At 37.1% G+C, this 8,317-nt stretch overlaps 1 long non-coding RNA gene across 1 annotated transcript; it reads left to right on the top strand.

Annotated features, from left to right (window-relative positions):
• Window positions 1-517: 517 nt before the first annotated feature.
• LOC107199625 lies at window positions 518-8,025 on the top strand. The gene is made up of 5 exons (XR_004496157.1): window positions 518-1,236; window positions 1,718-1,969; window positions 3,578-4,680; window positions 5,813-5,890; window positions 6,295-8,025. It is a non-coding gene; the product is annotated as an uncharacterized LOC107199625 (long non-coding RNA).
• The last annotated feature ends 292 nt before the right edge of the window (window positions 8,026-8,317 follow it).

Genomic DNA, 8,317 nt, shown 5'->3' with positions numbered 1-8,317 from the left:
CTTCTGTATTCCTATTGAAACTATATTTTTTTGGGTACTTGTAACCCCAATACAAATTAAAGTTAATTAAAAAAAAAAAAAAAAGTAACACAAAAACCCCAAAATGCTATCCTTTTGGTGAATAAAATCTAGGAAAACTTCAATGTGGTGTTCCAGGAAAGTAAGAAAATTGCATACACTTTTGCTCTACTGGTCAGGGTTCAGTGTAATTTCTCTTTAAATCCCACAATGCTTATTTAAAAGTCATTCAGAACTGCAAAGTCTAATTTTTTCTGTATTATATACAATTGGAATCCAAAGAGTCTCAGACAACTTTAAAGACTTTAATCACATTAAAGACATTAACAACATTAAAGAATGTTGGAATTTTTAATTAATTTACTTTTGTGGTTCTCTATAATGGTTTTGTGCAGGTTTGGGCAAAAGTGTTACATCAAAGTATTTGCCAGTGCTGGTGGAAACTACAATCCTATAATTTGGTACCTCTGAACATCAAAGCATGTGCCATTGTAGCCAGAAGGGAATAACTGGTGTCTGAATGGATAGCAATATTAGGCATAAGACAGAGAAATAAAAGACTCTTTATTATCTGCACCGTTCTTTTAAAGCAATTTAAAGTCCTCAGCCATTCTGGCATTTTTTGACTAAGTATGCTCAGAATCTACAGTACTGCCCTTGTAGTTTTTCCATCAGCTTAACAAGTTATATAGCTTGCACAACAGCTGATTATCTTCTAGTTGCATACCATCAGTTATAATCCAATAATAGTGTTTCACATTCCAGAAGGTATCGCTTATATCCTCTTCTGTTGGAGGAAAGAACAAATATAAAATACAGAAAAGTCACCAAAATAGTAGCAGACTATATCTTCTGGTAATAAACCTGAAAGTCTGAGGAGAAAAGATTAGATCAAAAGGACCAGGAGACCAAACCACTCTTTCCCCTTTCTCTAGGGTGAACTAATCTCTGCAGGTCAAGGTTCAGCACAGTAGCTCAGCAGGAAGGAGTTGGTGATGGAGTGATAAGTCAGGCGGTCAAAGTGTGAGATCTGAGCCTGCTAAGAAATATGTGGTTGTAAATGCAAACATCTACTATCTATGTGCTCTTCAACATCAACAACACAAGGCAGTATTAAAAGTCTTTCCTGTACTTCTCTCTCAGCCAGGTCTGCTTCTGCCTTATTTTTTTGTGTGAAAAGAATTAACCATTTCTAAAGAATATACTACCAGAAAAAAGGTCAGTCTCTGTTGAAATCATTGGATCAATTACAATTTTCAGCAAAGGAAGAAGCATGCTAATAATGGAGGAAAATATTTAAATGTCAATTTATTATCATTATCATCATCATCTATTATTAATTTAATACTAATAGAGATAGGCATAACAGAGAGAAACCTTAAATGCAGCATTTTAAACACAGGTCATCAAGCCAGCGAAAGCCTATAACTTGTATATGTCTCAAAGGAAACCCTGAAATTCTGGGCATCATCAGTTATATTAAATTATAAAACAGACAAGAAAATTATGATTATATTTTAATATTTAAACTTAAATATATATTCAGTAAAATGAAAGAACAGCTGTATATCACACAAATCTGTTTGGTTTGAACATGAGTATTTAGAAATGAGTAACTGCTGTGCTGTGCGATATAGCTGTTCAGGTATACACTGATTTTATCTAATAAACACCCTTGCCTCCTTCCTGCCCTCCTCAGCTTCCTCATTCTCTTAGAGGTATCTGAGCAATGCTGGGACTTTGCCATAGGATCACATGATGAACTCAACAAACCCTGGTCACACAAGAAAATCCAGAGACTTTAATTAACAGAAAACAAATGCCATGAAATTCCACATTTTTCTAGTGCCTTCTGAATTCCCTTCAAAAGAATGAGAAGATGGCAGAAAAATTTATTTATTTTTACTAGACACATGAGAAGACAAGTCTGGAGCTAAGAAGTCAGTCTAAGGTAAGCATCAATGAGGTAAAAATATTACCAATTAATATTTTGAATGAGAAATTAGGTAGAAACAAGTGATTAATATCGGAGCCCCTTCAAAGAGGGGAAGAGGTGGTGGAAGCTTTTTGGGAGTAGAAGGGAGAAATGTGTCCTTGAGAGTGAGGGAAGACCTGATGCCATAAAACATGTTTGTCACTCTAGCTGTCATGCTGCTATGGATGGAGTTGAGATCTTGCTGCAGATCTACCTGTAGAGATTCTAGACAGAGTAGTCTCAGTGGACTATGAGAGACAACTTTCTGCTTTTGCAGAGGAGTTCAGGAACTGCTCAAAGCACAGTGGTGAGAGAAATACTCACCAATGATACCCAACCACCTCACTAAGTTCTAAATATAGATGTATTTGTACTTTTGTTTCATGTGTCAAAAGAGCAATACACAGTTTTCTACAGAAACAAGCAGCCTAAAGCAAATTCATACTCCTCCAGAAACTCCATAGGCAGTCTCCCCTCCTCAGTATGACTTTACTCCAGTACTACCATATGACCACCATTTGCCAAGGAGTTAATTCCTTTCTAGTCCAGGACATACTTCATTGGCAGGCCAGAACAGAAACCACTTCAAACAGTACAGAGGTTTAAATGACACCAGAAATATTCTTGGATTTTGGATTAGCAATCACATGAGCAAGAGAACAGGAATTTGTGAGAGGGAGTGGTTTTTTCAGGATTATATTGGATTAGTATAAAGCAGGTTGTAGGGTAGATTGGGGCTGTAGCATGCAGCAGTAGAGTTCAATGAACCAGTTTCCTTTAGGATAACAGACTGAAGTTAGCTTTGACAGGGAAGAGGCAGTGCTCAGATCTCAATTGTGATGACACTAGGTTTGAGAAGAGTTGTGGGATGAGATAAATGGAAGAGGCAGGCACAGAAAAAAGCATGAGCACAGGACCCAAAGTCAAGTCATCACATTCACTCTGACACAGTACACTGACTGATGTTTTCTTCTGTGATATTCACTTACCTTGTTGAGGTATCTTACAAGCCTTGGTGCTCTCCTGTACTCCTTCTTCTAGCAGTGCTTTGGGAAGTGGGATGAATTAAAGCTCTTGTTACCACAAAAAAAAGGCATGATATTTTTCTGTTAGACTTTATAGACTTAAAACTGGCAACAGTGATCAACATCTGCAAAAGATTCAGGAAAATCCTTGTCACATACTGCAAAACATTTTATGTCTTTCTGATTTACTTGCAACCTGAATACTAAGTCAAGGTCTTTGAAAAGTGTGATTTTTGGTTCTCTGTTTTCATTAGAACATATTCACTGAATTATTTTAAAAGGCAAAGAACTTATAGATTAATACTTGGTTGTTACTTCCCCATAGCTTGTCAGTCTTGAAAACCTTTCTTCATATAGAAGAATGAACCTAATTCATTACCTTGATTGCACTGCATGAGTTTTTAATCCTTATCTTTTTTCTGTATTTAGACTTCTATGTTTTCACCACTGCCACATGCTTTCTACATTATTTCAGGAGTACAAAATCCATAAATATCTGTATGTATAATTAACTGTAAGGATGAGACCACACTGATTTGACAATATATTCTTCTTTCAGATCAGGTTTGGGACCCTAAAAGCCTAAGCAAGGCAAATATATGAAAATGAAGATATGAAGCAGAGCAAAGCTCTGTAAACAGAGGCTGGTACAGACTAATACTCTTATAAATACTGTGACATTTATTCTGTATTGAATAACTTATTTATTTTATTTAGTCCTGTTTCAGAGCTTCATTGGAAGATTGTCATGATGGGCAAAAGTGAGAAGATTATAAACTGTGGCCAAAGAAGGGGAAATAAAAAGGTTGCTGTAATACCAATAAAAGTGAATTACATATTTTGCATGTGATCTGATGGGAAATATTTGATAGAAACATCACCAATAGGCAGAAATTTGTGAGTTTGGATGTGAAAATATGTCATAATACATTCATGAAGGTGAAACACCTCCCACACAGTTGGAGTAGGATTAATTATGCCTTTCAAAGCAGAACAATCCCTTATGGGCTGCCAGACATTTAACAGACTATTGTCAGAGTCAGTTCTACAACTGCCTACTTTTGCTGAGGTATTACAAAATAAGACATCAGCTAGGCAACAGATATCTGCAGTGCCAAGGCTAGAAAGGACAATAATAAGCAGAGATATGACACAGAAGCACAATTGTGACTCCCAGAATCAAAAGAGTGGAAAAACTGAGTCTCACACTTCCAAGCACGAACATCTTATAGAGTAGCCACAATAGTACTCCCTTCCCCTAGCTCTCTGCCCTATCCCTTTCTTGCATTTTTTTTTTTAAATCCCTTCTGCATGGATGGCTCAGATGCCTGTGCAAAACAATTTAGGCAATAAAACTGATAGTTTTGTTTCCTTAGGTATCCTGAAATTTGTTCCAGCGTACCATTATGAACCCATCTGCAAAAGACAATGGCAATGAAGCAGAACTTTACCCAACCTAGGAAAAGGATTTATTGTGAGAGGGTCAGGACTAAGGAGTTCCAACCACTCAAAAGCAAGCTGGTCCCTCTCTGGAGAGTTTTCAGGATGTGCTGAGCAGATGAACGTCAAGGGAAGCAACGGCATGGAGGAAAAACTTCAACATATGGCAAAAGACATCTTGCTTTACAAAGAAGGAATTGAAAGATTCAAAATTAAAACTAAGTAAGCTCAACTCCCATTGAAAATCTGTGATTGCTTAAACCACTGTTTAAGTTCTAGACAAGGGGAAACGTATTTCTGCCATCTAAACAATGGTCCTAGTAAATGACTCATATCTGTGTAGAATTTTTCAATGTTTGAACAGTCTGTAATGCTCCATGAGTGCCTGAACTGCACAGCTGATTTCATGTCTTTTCCAGGTTAAAAAAGAAACAATAAAAGAAAAGAAACCTCCCACTATTCAGTGCAATGTCCAGACATTTCTTTATCTGTCATTTGGAGGTGAACATACTTCCCCCACAGTGAGCTTGTACCCTCATTGCCTTGATCTGGGAGTGCTGGGGTGGGAAGGGCATGGCTGGCAGTGGATGTCACCCAGAACAGTGTGTTATATCCAAACACAGAATAGGCACTCCTAGTACATGGATCAGCTGGACACAGGTGATAGCAGGAAGCTGGAAAGTTCTCCCAGCTTGGTAGAGGCTGAGTGCCATGTTATAACTAAATCTCTACCACCCCATTACTCCTGAGAACCAGTCTGAGAAATGTATTTTGGAAGACTGGCGGTGTGGATTGCCTCCTTTAAGAGTCATGAATATTCATGCATCAGCTCACAAGAGATAGACCATACTGAAGCCAAACCCTCCAGAATAATACATGGCAGGGACACCTCCTAATGGGGGTCTGCCATGAAGGAAACACCCGTGCAAGCAACATATTTCTGATTTGAAATCTCAAGGACTTGGATGTCACCTCAAGAAAATTTTTCCCCAAGTTTTGTGGTACCCCATACCGCAGGAGTTGCATGCATGGTAAAACAGCTGTGCTTTCTGAAGGAAGCATGTGTACTTTCTGGTGCTTCAGTTATTGCACATCTTGTTCAAGTTTTTCTTCGTTAAAATAGACTAAAACACGTCAAACACTTTCTTTTACAGAACAATTTATTGTACAAATGCAGTAAAAATGCAGTAATATCCAATCTCAGTAGTTAATAGGCTTGGGAATCACAAGACACCGTGAAAGACGGGGGTTGAAGAAAAGTGAGAAAATAAGGAAACAATAGAATTGTCAGGTTTTGCTTAGTGAGTAGCTGTCTTGGCTTGCTACCAAAGCTGTTATTTCTGTGTCTCTGCAGACGGAGGTGACATACACTGTGGATCTTGCATGTCATCCTGCCTAGACTTCGGAGGAGGCTCTGCACTGATTCATGCCTGTGAGAAACTACATCTATTTTTATTTCCTTTGGATATAATGTAGAGAAACTACTGTGTCTGTGAGAGTCATAGAGGTCATGTAGCAAATAAGAAACATGATGCAGATATTAGTTTTCTTTTTTTTAGCCAAAATGTACACCTTCACAGAATATGCACGTGTAAAACTTAAATTTCATGGTTACTGGTCATTCAAATTTAGAAGTCAATGGAAACTTCAAATGCTCCCACTGAGAACTTATTTTATCAATTAATTAAACCTAAATGGTTCTTTTTAATTTTAAAATTCAAGTTGCAGGAGAATCCTTCCTAGGAGTAAAACATCATGAACAGAACACCTGTAAGTTTCCTTAAGAGAGTGCATTAGCTGTTCTGAAAGATAAATAAAATATTCTTTCCTTGACAGCACCAACCTTCATTTGTGCCATGTCTTGCAACACACAGTGTGATGGAGGCCTGTAGTGCACCTAAAAAAATGGAGCATGTGCCTGCAGAACCAATGAAATACATCAAATTGAGGTAATTATACCTATTCCAGACCTCAGAAAATGTAGGCACTGTTGGGTGGGAAATGCTGTGCCTAGAAGAAAAGGTTGGGTGTTTTCTTAGGTTAACCTAAAGCCCTTGATCTGTTTTGAGACATGGAACATGACTTGGGGAGATTAGCTGGAGGACATATTTAGACAACAGTGCTAAGAGTCTTAACAATGCCAGGTTAGCAGAGCTGGGTGACATTTACAGCTCCACCCATCTATGCATCGAGTTCTCTCTTTCGGCAGTCATGAAAGAACATTCATCATACAATGCTTCTTACTCTTCTAGAAATTCATACAGATGACAACTTACAGAAGTTTGCAATAGAAAAATGATTTCACAGTTTAACAGGCATCATATAATGTAAATATTCTGTTTTAAAAGAATAAGCAATGTGATTAAGCAGAAATAAAGGTGGTATTTGAGTCTGTAATGAAGAGTAGAGAGATTTTATTAGCTCTTTCATCCAAAATTATCAAGGACAGAGATGAAACTGAGGGATGAAATATTAGAGTCACCTTTTGCTTAAGTTGAAATCCCTCACCATAAACAAGTTGTGTACAGGTGGCAGATTTATAAAGCAAAATTATTTTTAGAAAAGTAAATTTAATAAAGAAAATATGTTAATTGAGTTGTTTGAAAAGTGTGCAATGGCTCATTTAGCAATATAAAATCTCGAGTACATACATACACATGCAATTTTATTTGTCCAGGTACAGAATGAATTGCCTTCCTTATGAAGAAAATAATATTCTTAAGAGGAAAATAAATTATGAAATATAGAATGAAGCAAAAGCTGATAGACGATTAAATAAAAAATATTTTTGTGTATCCTTTATATGAATTCAAATCAGTATTTCTTTTCAATGTAATGTCACATCAAGCCATAAAGAAGAGGGCATGGGTAGTAGTTAGTTTAGAATTTTTACTTAGCATTTTTTTATCCCACAGACAAATTCTGAGTTTATTCTTTCAGACTTTACATGAAGGACAACAAAATCTAACCTTGAGCAATGCCCCATTCCTTATGCTTTTGTTCTGTCTTTCACTCTGTTATGTACTCAGCAACAAAGGTAGGGGGTTTGTTTATTTTGTTTTGTGTTGTTTTTGGGTTTTGTAGGGGTTTTGTTTATTGGTTTTTGTTGGGTTTTTTTTTAAGTTTTTTTTTATCTGGGGATAAAGAGTCCGTAGGAAACAGATGTCTTTCCTTTCTGTGAGATGGAAATAAAGGTGACTATATGATTATGTAACCCCTTTCAGTTTGTTTGAGTTAAAAGCCAGTAGAGGGGACCTGTCTTTCTGTGTTTCCCTTTGCTCCCTGCTATGGAAGGATAGAAGGAGACATTGTAAGTCAGGAATTGCTAACACTGTAGACCTTTAACAGACTGTAGCACACACTGAATAGCACCACACAGCACCCTGCCCAGAAAACAGCTGTACACGCTGCTTCAGTGAGAGGGTAAAACTGTAAGGCTGTGTTTTCAGCAACTAAAGGTATCTTCTGCCTTAACAATAGAGCCAGTGTATTGAAATTTCCTCATGCCATTCACAAGGAATTGCAACAGCATGGAATCCACCATGCCAGAGCATGTTACATGCCACTGTGAATTTATGTATCTCCTCTGCCAAAAACATTGGAGGAAATTCTTCTGGAAAACTCTGAGGGGGAATAAACATTTTTATCTACCTTTAAGCAACGTGGCTCAGTTTTATTACTGATTAATGTGAAGTGGAAGAATCTTTAAAAAAAAAAAAAATACGGCAGCTGTGTTTATCTTTTCTAATGTAATAGATTATATTTCCTAGTTTAATAGAGTGAACTCATTACCTATAATAATGTCTAATGCTTTAGAATTTGCTTCCTTCCATGCCTTTTCCCATTTGTTTTAGGCAGG

This window comes from Parus major, chromosome 2 (assembly GCF_001522545.3).
Source record: "Parus major isolate Abel chromosome 2, Parus_major1.1, whole genome shotgun sequence".
NCBI lineage: Eukaryota > Metazoa > Chordata > Aves > Passeriformes > Paridae > Parus > Parus major.
This window is presented reverse-complemented; position numbering and strand designations above follow the sequence as displayed.